General features: G+C 38.2%; 1 protein-coding gene across 1 annotated transcript in view; it reads right to left on the bottom strand.

Moving 5' to 3' along the window:
• The window catches only part of LOC129769628 (5-hydroxytryptamine receptor 1A), a 220,886-nt gene that overhangs the window by 117,989 nt on the left and 83,537 nt on the right, over positions 1–19,360 (bottom strand). The window contains exon 2 of the mRNA XM_055772008.1: positions 18,325–18,775. The gene's annotated coding sequence lies outside the window, so the exon portion shown is untranslated. The remainder of the gene's footprint in view (positions 1–18,324; positions 18,776–19,360) is intronic.

Below are 19,360 nucleotides of genomic sequence, written 5' to 3'. Positions count from 1 at the left end.
ATACGATGCAAAACAAACGAAATACAGAAAAACTTTGAGAAAAAATAATCCAATCCAGTGCTTCAATCCATTTATATTAATTTGTTTGCATTGTTCGACGAAATTTATAACGTTTGTAGTTAAAACAATAATCACTCATTAAAAAATCCGTTTTAAGCATACTCAACAACTAAAATGGCGCATCATCTCATGCACCCGGTTCGGCATGGATTCCACCAGCTTCTGACACGGGGCGACCCGAATGGCGTATCAACAAGCTGTGAAATTTCACAGTTGCTGCTTATTCTTCGACTTGACCGTGTGCACTGATCATTTCACGATCTCCCATAGGTTCTCTATAGGATTCAGATCCGGTTTACCTTCGTCTCATCCGACTATGGTATATTTCGCCACTGCTTTTCCTTCTCCGGACCGATCCAAACAAGCTAACATCGTCCCGGATCTTTTTCGAGGCCTTTAAGGAATATTTCTTGGAAGCTCGCTTTATGGCAGAGCAATCCTTTGCGGAAGGTTTTGGATCGTTCCAACTCTCACTCTGCAATTTCGCGTTGGCTGTTGCCTGGCTTGGACATTTCGCGGATGACCATCCGCTGTGTTTCCGTGCAATTATGCGCGCGACCCATATTTCGTTAACTGCAACTAGAATTCGAGGTTTAAAACCTTGCATACTTTTTGTTCACAAGGTTTAAATACTTGCCAGAATCCAAGAAACACAAAATACCACCGAGAAACAATCAATTTTCTTCAAAAATCGGTCGAAGCAACACTCGAAACAGCCGAAACGAGAAACTGGTTCTAAATTTTATCCCGTCATTTTAGTATGTATGTTAAGTATGCTTGATTTTTATTTCAAAGTTTTGTCACTTTCTTTTGACGCAGGATTACGTCATTCGGGAACATATTGGAGGTACGAATTGAAAAACGAAAATCAATCGAGAAAAATGTCCAATTTCAAAATATAAGACAATTATAACACATTTAGCACCAATTTATTTTTTAAACCCCCGATTTCCTTCACTCCCCCTTGGGTGATTTATCGATTTAAAAAAACTCAAACTTTGACCGCTTTGCGCCACTCTTCCTTAAGGGGGTATTCTAGTGTAGAGACACGAATTTCGAACGTTTTTTCTAGCTCCGTATAAAATAAATCAAAAAATATTTTTACTTTCCATTACATCATTATTTGTTCATCTATCTTTTAACAATAAAACAAAATTTTAACGAAGAAAAAATATTTATAACTAGAATAGTTAAGAGCTGATGAAGTGAGAGGGTTCAAAAAAAATTTGTACCATGGCGTACCCGATTCCAGCCCTTCTGGTTATCTGAAACAAAAAATCAATCAGATTCTGAATCAGTAAAGATGCCGCTATCGCATGAACAAGTCGAAAACATGTCTTTTGACAAAATGGCGACCGTTTGAAAAACAAAATGCGGTTTAAAACGTTTTTTCTTACGTTTCCCGATTTTTGGAAAATAGTAAAATTTAAAAATTATTATTTTTTAGAGATTCATGCGATAGAAAGATGTTTGCGGATTGTATTCATATAAATTGGACGTGAATCGGTTCAGTAGAACTTGAGATATCGTGTACGCCAGTTTTAAAATACTAGTTTCGAGAAAAACGCGTATTGTTATGGCCGTATCAGGTTAGATACCGCTTCACTAAAATGGCTCTAACTCTGTAAATAATAGGATTTTCGATAACTCTTTTCTATAGTGTATTCTTGAATGCCTAAACTATAGAAATATGAAGGCAAAATTTTTTGATTTTTTTTTTTTCAAATTTCTAGAATACTGCCTTAAGTCCGATTGAGCTAATATTTTGCGAGGTGGTGAATATTTTGTATGGGGTAACTTTTTGAAATCCGAGATGACCATTTTCATTGGCACCCTAATGCGCATAATTCGGACACGGTTCATCATTCATCCTGTAACCAGACGACAGCGGCAGCGAGGCTCGAAAATGGGTTCTCTCAAGGTAGATAGTCAAGAATTGCCCTGAGCTACGCGAGCAATCGGCAAATCTGCAATATCAGTTTAATTAACAGGAAATGTCATAGTGGCGTATTTGATACATCCGTTCCATGCAACATTTTGGGTAAATTGTTGTTGTAAATTGTGATATTAATAAAAACAGGTTTACTGGGTAGATCTCATTTGATCTGCATGGTCCACGCCGTCTAGAATTTTTATTATACTACTTGTGGTTTTGTAATCTCCCACTGATTGTCACTACGTTTTATTCTTGGTGTAGGTCGCATTGATCCAAAACCAGTAACATGGTAGTAACTGCCTGATCGATTTTTTTCTATTTCTTCCCGGCATTGTTGTCCACTACACCTACACACACCCAGATAAAAATATGTAATATTATAATACCTGAAAGTTGTAGCTTTAAAATGATGTACATCCCATCGATATGCGTTGATTTTTCACGAAGTTAAAGCATGTCAAAAATCGCTTAAATTTTCCGACTTTGCACTCTGTTCCTCCAATTTTTTGTCGAGTGTATATTTTTTCTTCAAAAATACTCCCTCTTCATTCGTTTGTCGTTCTTTCTGGGTTAATCATAAAAAAATGTTTTTTGGCGGCATTTGAAAGAGCATATTTGACTCTACATAATGTGAGATTTTCAAAACTATGATTTAGTATTTGAGTAAACTAAAATTGAAATCATGAGTTTTTAGATGAAAAACCTACTATGTTATGTTATTACTATGAGTAGGATTAAGATATTAACAATGAGGGGTCACTTGGCTTACGCGTTCGCTTACTAAGCGATCGATCGTGAGTTCAAACTCAGGGCCCTCAATCGACCATCTTTGTGTTGTTATAGAATAACTACGTCCACGCAACCATCATCAGCTATGAAGATCGATCCACGGTGGAACAAAGATCGATTCATCCGTACAACTGCTCTGCTCTGCAAGAAACATCGGGCTGCTGTTCTATAAATAACCCAACAATGATCAATATCAACTGTCTCCGCTGTCCGGTCTGCTGAACAATGGAAGAACAGATAGAATACCCTTACGCCTAAATGGCTACTACTTCTACTGTGTAATTTACAATTTATAGAAACATAAACATATGTACATGTACACGATAAAAACCCGGCTCTGTTACAGATAAAATGCGAATGAGTCTGATAAATAAATAATTGGGATAAAAAAAAAAGATATTAACAAGTTCCGCATCGCAAAAGGTTTGTATTGATATGCTTGATAAGTCGTCGGAAGATAATTTTTATGTAGAATGTGAAACATTACAGTTAGTGCAAAAAAAACATTTTTTCATGGTCACCCTAAAGCAACTTAGATAGAAAGCGAAAGGGGTTATTTTTGTTGAAGAAATATCAACAGCTTAGAGTAGAGTTGAGACATTGCAAAGTTTTGCATCGCAAAATGTTTATCTTAGTATGTTCTAAAAGTTCTTTGAAGACAGTCTGTATATAGAATTTTAAATTAGAAAAAAAGGTTTTTTTTTCATGGTGATCCTAACGAAACTTTAAACAAAGCGGTATATCAGTTATTTTTATAGAAAAAAAATTGTTCTACAAAGTTGCTTTAAATAACTAGGGCTTCAATATTGTCGAACTTTGTTTACCTCTATCTATAAAGATAAGAAAGTTAGATTTTTTTTATTTCATCGAAAATTCTGGACATGTGCGCTCTATCATATGTAGGTAACAACTTTGTAGAAGACAGTCTAGCGAATAACTGTCGAGCTCTAGATGCAAATATCCACTTAAATGCGCTTCCTGGACCATTGTGCATTGGTCATAGACATAAAAAATAAATAAACGTCAACTTGATAACTTTTTTTAAACTTGGCATATAGTCTATTGGTTTGTTTGTCTCGTTACAATTTTTAACTTCATTTGTATATTTTTTACTATCTAACTTCAGAGGATGAATGTCGATATGCTTGACTTGATTTGACTCTCTTCTCTTGAGAGTTGAACTAGTGAACACTTATGTAGTTTTTATCGATGCATACTAAGGTTCCAATTGTATAATGTATTGTAATAATGTATGGGAAAAATTCGACCCTAAAATTTCAAAAATTTACCCTATATAAAATGTTCACCACCTCGAAAAAACACCCTATGCTAAATTTCAGCGCAATCGGACTTAAGGGAGAATGGCGCAAAGCGGACAAAGTTTGAGTTTTTTGAACAACGAAAAAAAAATTGATGCCAAATGTCTTTAAATTGCATGAAACGTCGAGATCTCGAAAAAAATTTTTTTTGTCAAAAACTGGGATGTCACTCTGAGACTTTTTTTATTGGAATACAAAACGGAAAGTATGGTTTAGTGTGCCAATAAAAATAGTTATCTCGGTTTTTCATCCGGAACTTGCTACAAAATGTTGATTTGCACGATAATATACCCTATGAAAAATATTCGGACTTCATTTACTGGTGTCGAAGACGTTAAAATATTTGTTTAAACCAAAAAATCCGCGGAAATTGAAGTTTAAAAAAAAATTGTTGGTACCAAATGGCTTCAAATTGCATTACACGTGGAGATTAGCAGTTATGTGAAAAAAAAAATTTTTGACAGCAATCTATTTTTCAACCTGAAAAACGACCAAGAGCAAAAAAAAAACATTTTTTTTGTGAAATAACGACTTTTGTGCATAACGACTTACAATGTTCTGTTTACTAAAGCTAATATACCTCATCACATTCTGCTCTTGAAGAGGTCCCTTTTGTGGTTTTGACCCTGGAAAAATATGCCACTCCAACTAAACCAAGCGTCATTTTGCGGAACGTTATGTATTTCTTACAACGTTTTTGTATGCATCAGAAAATTTAAATTGAGACTCTAGGTGAATAGACCAAGCTGATTTCATACATGTATCTACTATATCGAATATGATTTGAACAAATTTTGACGAAAAAAACGCATAAATCTATCACATTTAGCTCGATATGTGCGAGTGACCACTTTGCCCCTACTAGGTGACCACTTCACCTCCAAGCCAAAAAAAAAGATCGATTTTTCACCTTTTTTTCTAATGATGAAAAATGTACTATTTTGAATTTTTATAGTAAAAGCCGTATGCTATCTTGAACAATAATGAGTTGAACTATAATATTCTAAGAAAAACGGGAATTGTAGCGGTATGTGGACGCTGGAAATGAGGCATATATGGTGACCACTATGCCCCCACTTCCCCTACTCATTCACGGATATTCAATTTTTGAACACAATGTATTGTGATAAGTTCTTTCTAGAAATGTAAAATAAAAGAAACGGGAAATATATCATTAATGACATATCCGTACATTGAATAGTGTTAAGCTATGCTATACATAAATGCTTTGCTATAAAAAACCGTGCCAACAACTGGGGAACAAGGGGGTCTCCGTAGCCACATTGGTTGCGCGTTCGCTTAGTAAGCGATCGATCGTGAGTTCAAAACTCAGGACCCTCATTGACCATCTTTGTGTTGTTATAGAATAGCTACGTCCACGCAACAATCATCAGCGATGGAGATCGATCCACGGTCGAAATAAGATCGATTCATCCATACAACTGCTCTGCTTTGCAAGACACATCGGGCTGCTGTTCTATAAATAACTCAACAATGATCATTCAACTGTCTGCGCTATCCGGTGGTCCAACTGGATAATGGAAGAACAGAAAGAATATTCTTACGCCTAAATGGCTACTGTGTGAATGTACTATATGTAATAGTATAGAAGGAATACTGGCGAATGACAACTGTGTAATGTGCTAATTATAGATAAATGATAACCATTGTGACATGTACACGATTAAAATTCGGCTCTGTTACAGCTAAAATGCTAATGAGCCTTAAATAAATAAATGGGATAAAAAAAAAACTGGGGAACAAAGCAAACGATTTATTTATCGGATTTAATAAATTTTATCATTCTAAGCCAAATGTTCCATGAAACTGAAAACTATCTTAATTTAGAACAACGGTCTCATATATTCCATTACAAAATGTGTCCTAATTTCCCAACAACAGAATGGGAAAAAAGGCAGTATTATTTTTCTCAAAATCTGGATAAACAAACCTTACTTCCACCATATCGAGCTCATAGGGACGTTAAACCAGTTTCCGCCATAATTTTACTGCCATGAATTACTACAGTTCACTCACTATTTGTTGGCAATTTTGAACAGAGAACTGCACTCATAGGATTTTCGGTAGATATCGTTACTGGGGGCCTTCTTCCCAACTTCCAAATTTGTCAAAACACCCTAATCCCCCATACAACCGATATCAATCTTGAGTTAGATCCTTTTTTCTCGAATTCCCCAAACCGAAGCAAAGTGCGGCGCGGGCGTTATCAGTCTATTTCGCTTCGACACCATTCACCATCCCTAGGAGCGTTTCGACTGGAAGCGAATGCGAATGTGGAAGAAAAAAATGTTGAGCTTGCAGGAAAATGATAGTGTTACTATTTTATGTGCCAGCATCACCACCACTATCACGAATCAAAGCACACCAACATTGACTTTCGCTGCACGCTTCGTGGTAACCTCCGAAGGGCAGCACATGTACTAACTCCCCCGGGGTCCATCCATCCTACCGGTGGAAAAAGGCGGTGAAAGCAGGAATCAGTTCTCCGTATCGAGTAGTGCAGCGTATGGCGTGGCGCAATCGACAGCACGGATCCTATCGGTTATCCTTCTGCCAATGATGGGAAGCAAGGATGTAAGGTGAAAGGTATTTATAATCCAGAAGAGCTTTCAACGCTCATCAAACGTGCATCAACGTTCCCCATTGGAGTAGGACTGCTTGACTGTAGTGTTGAGTGAGTGGAATTGGAATGCTGCTTCATTTTCATAGTACTTGCCCGTCATCATTGCTCCCTCTGGTCAAGATGTTTACCGCCAAGGAAATGCTAGTTCCATTCGGAACGCGACATGAATCCGAAATATATTGTTATATTCTACCTAGTGGGTAACGGATTCTGTTGCTGTTTTCAAGATGTCAGAGATTTATGTTATGAAAATTTCTGCATTTCCAACAATATAATTTAAAAAAAAACATAAATCTAAAATTTAAGCATTTTCAAGTCAGCTTTGTTAAAATTTCTTAAGCCAGATACAATAAATGAAAAAACACTATATGTAATTAATGGGGTTCCAACGACAGGTCTCGTTCGGGAGAGTACTCCATCATACCCTTTTATCATTACCGGTCGCCTGCATATTTATGGTTAAAATCAATTTAACGACTTACCCTTCCGGTGAATAACTCCCCGGAGCAATTTCGTGGAAAATCAGAGAAACGACCATCGCTATTTCATTTATTTACATTATGCATGCTGCTGCTCGGCCAGCTTAAGTCACGTCCCGAATCGCCGAACCCGTTCCGACCTCGCTTTTCCTCCAGAGCAATTTTCCCTCCAGAATACGTTTGGGTTCCATGGCAGGCGGGGATATTGATTCCCCTTTCCTGTACTACACGATGTTGGGGGAAGCTGGTGGAAGGAACGCGTGAAAAAGGCGACATAAATAATAAATCACGGCTAAATCGAAACAGACGCTCGGATGGAGATGTTTGGGCTTGTCGATTGCATAAATGCTTCGCCTCTCTGCTGTTGGCTGTGAGATTTTATTTACCCGAAATGTGGATTTCGGGCCAGATTGAGACCATTTTTACTGACTCGTTTTGTTACAATGAATCTATTTTAAGAGCCACCAAAGGAGTAAATTTAAACGGAAATCTCCTCCGCCACATATTTCACCGCCAACGGCAATCGTTTTGTGGCGAAAATCAATGGTGGCGCTATTTGCTAAATCCTTTTTATATTGGAATTCCTAATGAAGATCGACCGGTGGCGTAAACAAAGAGAACACAATTGGTTTGCTTTTTTTTTTTTTTGTTCAAAAGTACTCCATCGATTGTATCGGGTTTCTGCTTTTAGCTGCTCGGTCGGGTGGCACATTAGCTGGTTCGGAACGACACGAACGGATGATTTATGGGGGCCAACCGCACAGACCCTCCATCGATGATCGAATGCAATAGATTTCTTCGCGATATGTTTGCTATTATTTTCGGTTGTATAAACCGTCTTCCGTTTGTGGTGATGCAGAAACAGTCTGGAAGCGACAAAGCCTCTCGATGGCTCGTAAATCAAAGACCGAACGAGATGGTACGGTTTATTATCGGTATTTGGCGCGCTGTCGTTTTGATGGTAAATTTTTGGAATTAAGAAGAAATCGTAAAATGAACTGTGCTGTCAGCATTTTTCAGTATATAAACATAAAGTGCTATTTTTATGATGTGTGCTATGTTAATGATGAGCCTTTCCAGAATGACGGGTCAATTATCTTCATTTTAGATAGAAGCATATGCTTTCGATTCATAGGTCTGAGTAATTTTCGACGACCGATTCGACAAAAGAATTAAATTAATGCTCACGTATGAAGATTGAAGATGTAATTTTTGGAAGAGATACTGAAAAACTACTGGAATATCAAATAAGTTCATTTTTGAGCCGTGTTACATGAGCCAGACAATAGGTTCAAAATCACTATAATACCACAAATAAAAGTTCCTTACACGGTAAAACAATAAAATAAAAATAAAGTGGACTAGAAATTTGAAAATAAACTTTATTATTGTGCGCGATATAATTTTTTAACCGTGATTCTAAGTTCCACACTCTGTGATGTTAATCATTTTACACTTATTTAATAATAAAGTGAAACCTTTATTTTGAACGAGCGATTTTTTTTTGAGCTATTAGTATGCGATTGCAGTGCTGATTTAATAATTTAATCGCACAAAAACCGGCCGTATACTTATACGAGCATGAAATATTTATAACAATAATACATAATATTCAATAAATTTTTAAACATTCACTTTACCTACCTTTTCGAAAGGGTATAATCAGTGTAATTTTATACGATTTCAGGTTGCGTAGATATGCATATTAGTTTTACGGAAATCATTAAAATTTTATTGGGAGCATTTTATGAGAATTTTTCTCATTATTTGTTTCGTTATTCATGAAGCTGTCGAAAGCAACAATACAAACCTATATCGAGATTTGAAGGAAAATACATATTGAAACCAACCGTTTATCTGAAATGCATATGAATAATAACATCCAATTGCACTCAGTTTCGACAAGCAGCAAAAACCACAGAGGAAACATGTTTCAACACACAGCAGGAAAACAAAAGGAAATCGAACGGTGATCTAAATCGCAATCATCAGGATTTGAGATATTTTCTTGAGGGTTTCTCTTGCTTTAAGCGATCTCTATAAACCAAATTTTTTTTTAATGCGGTGCCTATCCCTCACACAAAAACAGGTTTACCTGTAATTTCATACATGAACATTACCTATTTGTGGTTGAATAAAGTAGAATAATAAACGAACAGTCGTCTAAGTGATCATTAAAATATATCTTGGGCCACGGTCACACTAGGGGGCATACAAGCAAGCAGACAAAAATATTTTCATAATTCTTTCAACACTTATGGTATTTTTTCTACTTTTTATTGTCGAAACAAGTTGCTTAAGATCATTCGTAACTATATTACGGTCAAATTTTGATAGAAACGTATATTTTTAATGTAAAAAGAGGAAATTATACAGGGTTTTCCATTTCGGGCTTCCGAAAGTATACAGCCCTGTGCTGACAACCGTTTGACATAGCTGTCAACCAAAGCGTCATATCGTTAGTTGAATGTCTGCCATTTTACAATATGGATCGCACAACGTGTTAATTTTGTTAAATTATACTATAAAAATGATGAAGAACCGGCAAATGTTTTTCGAGCATTACGGACGGATTTTGGTCGTCATGGACGGCCTACAGAGCACACAATCGCTAATGTAGTGCGTAAATTCGAACAAACTGGATCCGTAGCGGATATTGTGAAACCTGTGCATCATCGTAATGTGCGTTCGGCCGAAAATATTGCTGCTGTTGCTGCCAGTGTGGAGGATGACCCGAATGTTTCGATTCCACGGCGTGCTCAGCAATTGGGCTTGTCAAACACATCATTGTGGCGAATTTTTCATTTAGACTTGCACCTACATTCATATAAAGTCCAACTGGTACAAAAATTAGAGCGTGGTGACCATGGAATGCGTCGGGCATACGTCGATTGGGTGAACGAACAACAGCAGCAAAATGCTGAATTTTCGCATCAAATTTTCTTCAGTGATGAGGCACATTTCGAGCTCGGTGGCTATGTGAACACCCAAAATTTCCGTATATGGGGCTCAGAAAAATTAAACATGTGATTGTTGAGAGGCCATTGTATCCGCCAAAAGTCACTGTTTGGTGCGCATTATGGTTTGGTGGAGTCATCGGGCCGTATTTCTTTGAAAATGAGGACGGCGAGACGGTAACTGTGAATGGTGAGCGCTATGGCCGCATGTTAACCGATTTTTTTTGCCACAAATTGAAGATATGGATACGGATGACATGTGGTTTCAGCAGGACGGCGCCACGTGCCACCCAACACGATCGAACATGGCCATATTGCGAACAAAATTTGAGGGACGCATAATTTCGCGTTTTGGTGATGCCAATTGGCCGTTCAGATCATGCGATTTGAACAAGCTAGACTTTTTTTGTGGGGTTATGCGAAAGACCGTGTCTATGCCAACTCTCCGCAAACTCTTGAACATTTGAAAGACAACATTCGTGAAGTTATGACCGAGATACCGCCCCATATGTGCCGAAAAGTCATCAAAAATTACCTGTTCCGGATCAAGGTGAGCGAGGAAGCCCTAGGTGGACATTTAAATGATGTTGTATTTCACACATAATGGCATAAACCAAACTTTAATTTGAAATAAAAGTTCCATCGAAATTCGAATTCTAAGTGTGTTTTATTTCAATTTACTTTCGGAATTTAAAGTTGGAAAACCCTGTACATGGATATGTTCCGAATTTAGCCTCTCTCCCTTTAATGGTTGCCTTCCCATTTCTAATACGCTTTTGATCAGCTCTAATGTGTAAGGAACATGTATGTCAAGGTTGGTGAATATCGGTCAAGGCGTTCCAGAGAAATTGTGGAATGTATTTCAATATATATATATATATATATATATATATATATATATATATATATATATATATATATATATATATATATATATATATATATATATATATATATATATATATATATATATATATATATATATATATATATATACATATCTATATATATATATATATATATAAACATCCAGCGATTCTAAAACAAAAAAAAGTTTTTCTAAAGTTCTTCGAATCTCCTCAAAATTGCAGTGACTGGTAAAGTTAATGCTAAAGTATTGAAAGAGGGAAGGAGGTGCAGCCCATGAAGGAAGGGGGAATTGATCCTCAATCAATGTTTGGAGAATTCAGCTAGTATTTTTATAAAATTACTAGCTGACCCGGCCAAAATCTTTTTTTCGTTATCACATCCACATTTTCTTACTAAGCACACGTTCATGGGTCCAATCGCAGAATTGTTCATTTTTTTTTTTCCCCAAATATATTTTTTATTAAGGCACATGTGGCGTTAGCCTGACGGGGCCGGGAGTCCAATATTTTGACAATTTTTGTCTTACAACTATGTTAATAATATGTAACCGATTACTCGCGGTTGGCTCGAGGTTAGTATTACAAGTGTTCTCATAATTGGTATGTTGCAGTCTTCGATGCTCTGTACGTGTGCCCGACACGGGATACTTCCTATTGGGATGCAGCTGACCATTAATCAGCAACGCCCCCCTAGTCTGTACCCCATATCTAGCGTGGTGCGTCTTCTCGAGGAATCCAGGATAGAATGGTCACTAGCCGGCGCAATCATCAGCTCGTGTAGAGTTGTCATGAGCGGTACAATCTTTGGCTTTTGTTGAATCATCAGTGGACTGCACAACCTTTGGCCCGTGTATCTGTAAAGAGTGTGTGTATGTATTGCCGCGGCTAAGTAAAAGTTTATCGATTGGATAGGAGGGATATGAAACGGGGACACAACGAAGGAAACATCATTAAACGTTGACATCGGCGTTTCTGAGGAACAGGTATAGATGAAGCAGAAGATCAGGATCCCGGCTACCTAAGATATCCCGGACGGGGATCTCCGATTGTCTGCCTTGTGCTCTCAGTGCTCTAGAGAGCTGAGAGCGAGCAGTATGGAACCGGATACACGACCAGACAATATGCTCGATGTCGTGGTAGCCATCGCCACAATCACAAAGATTGTTTGCTGCGAGCCCAATGCGATAGAGATGCGCGTTTAGGTTGTAGTGATTGGACATAAGCCGAGATATCACGCGAATGAAATCACGACCTACATTCAATCCCTTGAACCATGCACTCGTCGAGACCTTAGGGATAATCGTGTGTAACCAACGACCGAACTCATCTTCACTCCACATGCGCTGCCAACTAACGAGTGTGTCCTGACGAGGAATGTGAAAAAATTCATTATAGGCAATTTGCCTTTCAAAAAGTGTGCCTTCTGAAGCGCCCACCTTAGCTAGCGAGTCCGCTTTCTCATTCCCCGGAATCGAGCAATGAGAGGGAACCCATGCTAAGGTAATCTTGAATAATTTTTCGACCAAAACACTCAATAGATGTCTTATTCTTGTTAGGAAATAAGATGAGCGTTTATCAACTTTCATTGAGCGGATTGCCTCTATTGAGCTGAGACTGTCTGAAAAAATAAAATAATGGTCGATGGGCAGTGTTTCAATGATCCCTAGAGCATAGTATATCGCACCCATTTCTGCGACATACACGGAACAAGGATCTTTGAGTTTGAAAGAGGCACTGGAATTTTCATTGAAGATGCCGAAGCCAGTGGACCCGTTTATGTATGAACCGTCAGTAAAGAACATTTTATCAGATCTAACTTTCCCATATTTTTCCGAAAATATCGACGGAATAACATTGGAGCGTAGGTGATCTGGTATTCCATGGATTTTTTGTCGCATGGACAGATCAAAAATGACAGAGGAATTGCAAAAGTATGGGAAGCAAACTTGGTTGGAGATGCCTGGTGAAGGGTGCACGTCGTGGGTAAGGTACTCATGGTATAAAGACAAAAAACTTGACTGAGGAGTCAGTTGTAGTAGATTTTCGAAGTTATCAATCACCAATGGATTCATGATCTTGCAACGGATGAGAAATCTGTAGGATAATTCTGTGAACCGAAGAGTAAGCGGGGGTACTCCTGCCAAAACTTCGAGACTCATCGTATGTGTCGAATGCAAACACCCCATGGCTATACGCAAGCAACGATATTGTATGCTCTCCAGCTTGAGAATATGAATCCTGGCAGCTGATCGGAAGCAAAAACTGCCATATTCTAACACTGACAATATCGTTGTTTTGTACAACTGAATGAGGTCTCCTGGATGGGCACCCCACCATGTTCCGGTTATTGTTTGGAGAAAATTTATTCTTTGCTGGCATTTCTGTTTCAAATACGCAATGTGTCTCCCCCAGGTACACTTAGAATCAAAATATACACCCAGGTATTTGAAAAACATAGAGTGTTGGATCGTTTTGCCGGATAGGTGAAGCTGGAATTGGGCGGGTTCGTGCTTCCTAGAAAAAACGACCATTTCAGTTTTCTCCGTAGAGAATTCGATACCCAGCTTGAGGGCCCACGTGAACAGATTGTTCAGGGTATCTTGCAACGACTTTTGCAGAGCGACGGGATTAGTACCCGTGATGGAAATAACTCCATCGTCTGCAAGTTGTCTCAGCGTGCAGTCTCTAGTTAGACAATCATCCATATCATTGACGTAAAAACTGTACAAAAGGGGGCTTAGGCAGTAGCCTTGCGGTAGGCCCATAAAACTGTAACGAGAAGATTTTGAGTTGCCATGAGAGAAATTCATGTGCTTTTCTGACAGTAAATTGTACAGGAAATTATTCAGAATTGGTGAAAGTCCACGATTATGAAGCTTCTCTGAGAGAATTTCCATGGAAACTGAATCAAATGCCCCTTTGATATCGAGAAAAACGGAAGCCATTTGTTCTTTGCGAGCAATGCGATTTGGATTTCAGAAGATAGCAGCGCGAGACAATCATTCGTCCCTTTACCTCGGCGGAAGCCAAACTGCGTATTTGACAGCAAATTGTTCGTTTCGACCCACTTGTCCAAACGAAGTAGAATCATTTTCTCTAACAATTTGCGAATACAGGATAACATTGCAATCGGCCTATACGAGTTATGATCGCAATCCGGCTTGTTGGGTTTTCGTATGGCTATCACTCTCACTTGTCTCCAGTCATGCGGGACAATATTCAGCTCCAGAAACTTGTTGAACAAGTTCAGCAAACGCTGTTTTGCCAAGTCGGGAAGATTCTTCAACAAGTTGAATTTAATCTTGTCCGACCCCGGAGCTGAATTGTTACATGAGAGGAGGGCAATTGAGAATTCTACCATCGAAAAATTCTCATAATCGCATTGGAGCGGAATATCGCGTACGACGCTTTGTGCAGGAATAGAATCGGGACAAACCTTCCTTGCAAATTTGAAAATCCAACGGTCAGAGTATTCCTCACTTTCATTGGTATGGTTCCAGCCACGCATTCTCCTAGCCGTATTCCAAAGAGTACTCATAGCGGTCTCCCTTGACAAACCATTGACGAATTTCCGCCAATATCCACGCTTTTTTGCTTTAATCAGACCTTTTAGTTTGGCTTCTAGAGCTTGGTACTTTCGAAACCATTCCACTAATCCAGTTTTCCTGAATTTTATGAAAGCGGATGATTTTTCAAGGTAGACCTTTGAACACTCCCTGTCCCACCAAAGTGATGGAGGACGACGTCGGAAAGTGGTAGCCGGTACACGTTTCTTTTGAGCTTGAAGTGCGCTATCGTAAATCAAACTTGATATAAAATTATACTCTTCAAGGGGAGGAAGTTCATGCATCGAAATGATTGCTTCAGATATTAATTCTGCAAATTTTCTCCAGTCAATATTCTTCGTGAGGTCATACGCAATATCGACTGACTCACTAGATTTTGATTCATTGGCGATCGATAAAATTATTGGTAGGTGATCACTACCGTGGGGATCTTGGATTACCTTCCATGTGCAATCCAAGGATAATGAAGAAGAGCAGAGAGATATGTCTAGCATGCTTGCCCGTGCAGGAGGGTTGGCTATTCTAGTTGCTTCCCCAGTATTCAAAACTGTCAATTTGAAGTTGTCGCACAGATCATAAATCAACGTGGCACGGTTGTCATCGTAGAGTGAACCCCATGCTGTTCCATGGGAGTTGAAGTCACCTAAGATTAACCGCGGCTCCGGCAATGCCTCGATAATATCAAAGAACTGATGGCGGCCTACCGTAGTCCTGGGAGGAATATATATCGAAGCAATGCAGAGTTCTTTGCCATTGATTTGTATCTGGCAAGCGACAACTTCAATGCCTGTAATCGATGGGATAGTGACTCTATAGAAGGAGTGACGTTTTTTGATCCCCAATAGTACGCCACCAAACGAGTCGTTACGATCTAGGCGAATAATGTTGAAATCGTGAAAATTCAGCTCGTCGGCTGAACAAAGCCATGTTTCACAGAGAAAAAATACATCACAGTTAGAACTATGAACTAAAAATTTAAATTGGTCTAGTTTAGGGATGATGCTTCTGCAATTCCACTGTATGACAGTGGTCAAATCCTTGACCTCTTGCGCTGAATTAGGCATCGAGGGAAATGAACGCTGCTAAAAAGCCACATTTTTCTTTCAAAAATGTTCTCACAACCGGAAGCAAACATAATACTATGCTTTTAAGAGGATCATTTATATTTAAAGCATTTAAAATGTTATCCACAAGGTTGATACAATACAGAATTGTTCATTGATTGATCTTATAATATACCCTTTAAATTATTTTTTACTATAAAATTTCAATACTTCTACCAGAACTCGACATTATAATATCAGATTGTTTTCAGACGCAATTCTCGTGCAAGATATTTCATCCACTTGCAAATAACATGTTACTCCGTTACATGGAATAATTATTTGATACAGAAAATATAATAGAACGAAGAGAGCCCTAAATCGCACAATTCCTTTCTCCAGTTTTTCTCTTATCAAAAAATTCGGCGATCCATTTTTCTTATATAGATAAAAGACGATATAGGAGTGCGTTTTATCACATTAAAATCCATTTCCACTTTCGAACGAAGATCAATTTCGTTACCGCAAACATCAAATGGACTAACAACAACGTTATTGTGGAACACATGCAAATTTAATTCTCGAATTCTCCCATTTTTCTTCAAAGTTTTCCGAAAATCTTCAATCGTCATGTTTGGTTGGAATATGTGAATTATTTTTATGGGACCCCTTCTGCTTTCCAGAGGAGGAGGGGATGTCATACCATCATAGAAACATTACTCGTACCCAAAAACCCTCACATCCCAAATTTGGCTCCTTTTGCTTGATCAGTTCTCGAGTGCAGAAGTTTCTGTTTCAATTGTGTGGCAGCCCCCATGCCCTTAGAGAGGGGGTAGATGTGAACGTTTATCGATCCTTAAAACCTCTATGTGCTAAGTTTGATTCCATTTGTTTGACAAGTTCTCGCACCGAATAAATGTTTGATACAGAAAATATGATAGAATTAAGTTAGCCTCTTAATCGGATAATTCCTTCCTCGAGTTTTACTCTTATCAACACATTCGGCTATCTATTTTCATTTATATAGATAGAAGAAGATATAGGAGTGCGTTTTATCGCATTAAAATCCATTTCCATTAATATCCGAACAAAAATCAATCTCGTTGGCGCAAACATTAAATGGACTAGCAACGCTTGTCACTATATAATAATAGAACATATGGGAATTTAATTTTCCGAATTTTCCCATTTCCCTTCAGAATTTTCCGAAAATTTTCAATTGTCATGTTTGGTTGAAATATGAGTAATATTTTCATGGGACCCCCACCCCATTGCAGAGGAGGGGGGAGTGTCATACCATCATAGAAACATTATCGTATCCAAAAACCCTCACATTCCAAATTTGGCCCCACTTGCTTGATTAGTTCTTGAGTTATTCAGCCTTCCTCCCCTTCAGAGAGAGGGGAGGATTGTCAAACTACCATAGAAACAATAACTGGCCCCTAAATCCTCCACACGCCAAATATGGTTCCGTTTGCTTGGTTGGTTCTTGAGTTATGCATAAAATTATGCTTCATTTGTATGGTTTTAAAAAAAAGGTAAAACAAATATTATACATGACAATTGTTGAAAATATTTTTGATTTTGTGTGTTGCCTATAAGTATCACAAATTTTCAAAACGCTGTAAAACACGTCGCAGATAGCCGCAGCAATACTCTTAAGAATTTGTTAGTATATACCCAAAACGGGAGCTCCGGGGATTCTACTATAGTCTCCTATTCAATGATCTGTATAGACACTTTTCTTCTTTAATTCAAAATTTTTTTATTTCATACTCCTACTTTTTACGACTATTCTTCAATTTTTGATCTGTCCCCGTCTATGAGCTATAAACTGTATCCTATTACTCCACACGCGCATCATCCCGGTCCACTCAGACTACGACAACTCCGACAAGGAGATTCGGTGGCGGGTTAACACTAAACAATAACGTTTATAAAAATAAAACATACTTATAAATTATTCTGTTATTATGACAAAAAATTTGAATTCGCTGTTTTTCAAAGAAAGGGCATTTTTTCCAGTTTTTCATTTTCATTTCTCGATATCTCAGGTACCTGCTACTGTCCTGAAATTTTGAACTTTCTTAATTAAGTGTCTACTTTCTATAGGAAATATAGAAAAACAGGTCAGTGCATCACGTTTAAATTTTACCTTGTTCTGAACCCTTGTAGTTGTAACAATTTGAAATTATGTTTCAACAAAATTTTATCAAAATCACTTCGATCAAGCATGTTCTCTCTCAGTAACAGTAAAATCAACGAGAAAAACCATTTTTGATGGCATCATTTTTATGTTCGTTCGTCGAAATCGATTTATGGCCTCGATTCCAAGCTAGCATATCTCGAACATCTCTCCTACTCAACAACAACAACAGCTGGTTGTCTGCCTCCCGCTTCGAACATAACATGCTGTCTTCCGAAGAGAGGGTTGGGTTGAAAAGCACCATAAAGATATGATTTTCTGCTCCAATGAAACTTGTACGTACAGATCCCTCCTACCATGTGATAACGATTCTCTGCTTCCCCTTCAGGAGCAAGTCATTTTCCCACGACAGAGATTATCGTATCCATAACATAGGCTTCATCTAAATATTGATTTATGTTGTGTCAACTGACGTATCAATATTTCCCAATGCTAATTTTTGTTTCGCATACTTACATTGTCCAGCTCCTCGCAATAGTGCGCCACCGATGATAGTGCAGAGAAAGCTCCAGGTGTGCCGCGCGCGTATCCTCTCTATTGTCTTGTTTGCTTTCTCACACGCTACCGACGTATTGACTCAACGACTCTGTCTGCGGCACCCAAAAACATAAGCCCTCTGGTTCTGAATCCCTCGAGAATCACTCACCAACACTCGCCGCCACTGCGTGGGCCGATAAACTTTACGTTCGTACTTTTACTGCCCTGCAGGCACCTTCTGTATTCTGCACTATAAAAAACCTCGTCGAACAGCGCTCCGAGGAAAGCGAAGCCAGTTTCGATGGCCAAATCCTATGGGGCCAGCGCGTAGCACATTCACATAGTCTGTCGAATCCCCTGCCCGGAGTGGATGATTATTTTATTACATTCCCGGCTGTTGTGTTGATGTTACGGGTCTTCTTTCTCGGATCTAAGGGAGAAAAAGCGAGAAAGGGAAATTGCAGATTTTGAGCATGACGATGAATGTTTCAATAATGTTACAATATTGTGCTGAGCTTAGGTAATTTTATGGGCTATAATGAGAATAATTTTGATTGAAATTGCTGTTGCGAATTGACATGTGAACCATATGTCTGTCACATGGAGATTATGTTGTGCTCGAATGAGTTTGCTCCGCACTCTGATTTCGCGTCCGGATGTTGATATTATTTTATAACTAAACCATTTATCTTGAATTTTCAATTTCGATTGTTCCTTATAGGAATATCAAAAGCAGGCACTGGATGTTTCTGAGATCGGATCATTAAAAAAATGTAAAACTCCGATATCGTCACTGAGGTCACAATTTTAGGTTTGATGAGTTTTTGTTCTGTTTTTCCATTGACTCAACAAAATTAAAAATTCAATATTTCAATATTCAGAAACATTTTGTAGACATTCTCACATACTTTACACCTAAAGGACTGTTCTACACAGCTTCAAAAGTTTCTCTAACTCGGATCAGATAAAATCTGAAAATATTTTTACCCCTTTCCTCCACAGGGATACTGTATAC

The sequence above is a fragment of the Toxorhynchites rutilus genome, chromosome 2 (assembly GCF_029784135.1).
Source record: "Toxorhynchites rutilus septentrionalis strain SRP chromosome 2, ASM2978413v1, whole genome shotgun sequence".
Lineage (NCBI taxonomy): Eukaryota > Metazoa > Arthropoda > Insecta > Diptera > Culicidae > Toxorhynchites > Toxorhynchites rutilus.
This window is presented reverse-complemented; position numbering and strand designations above follow the sequence as displayed.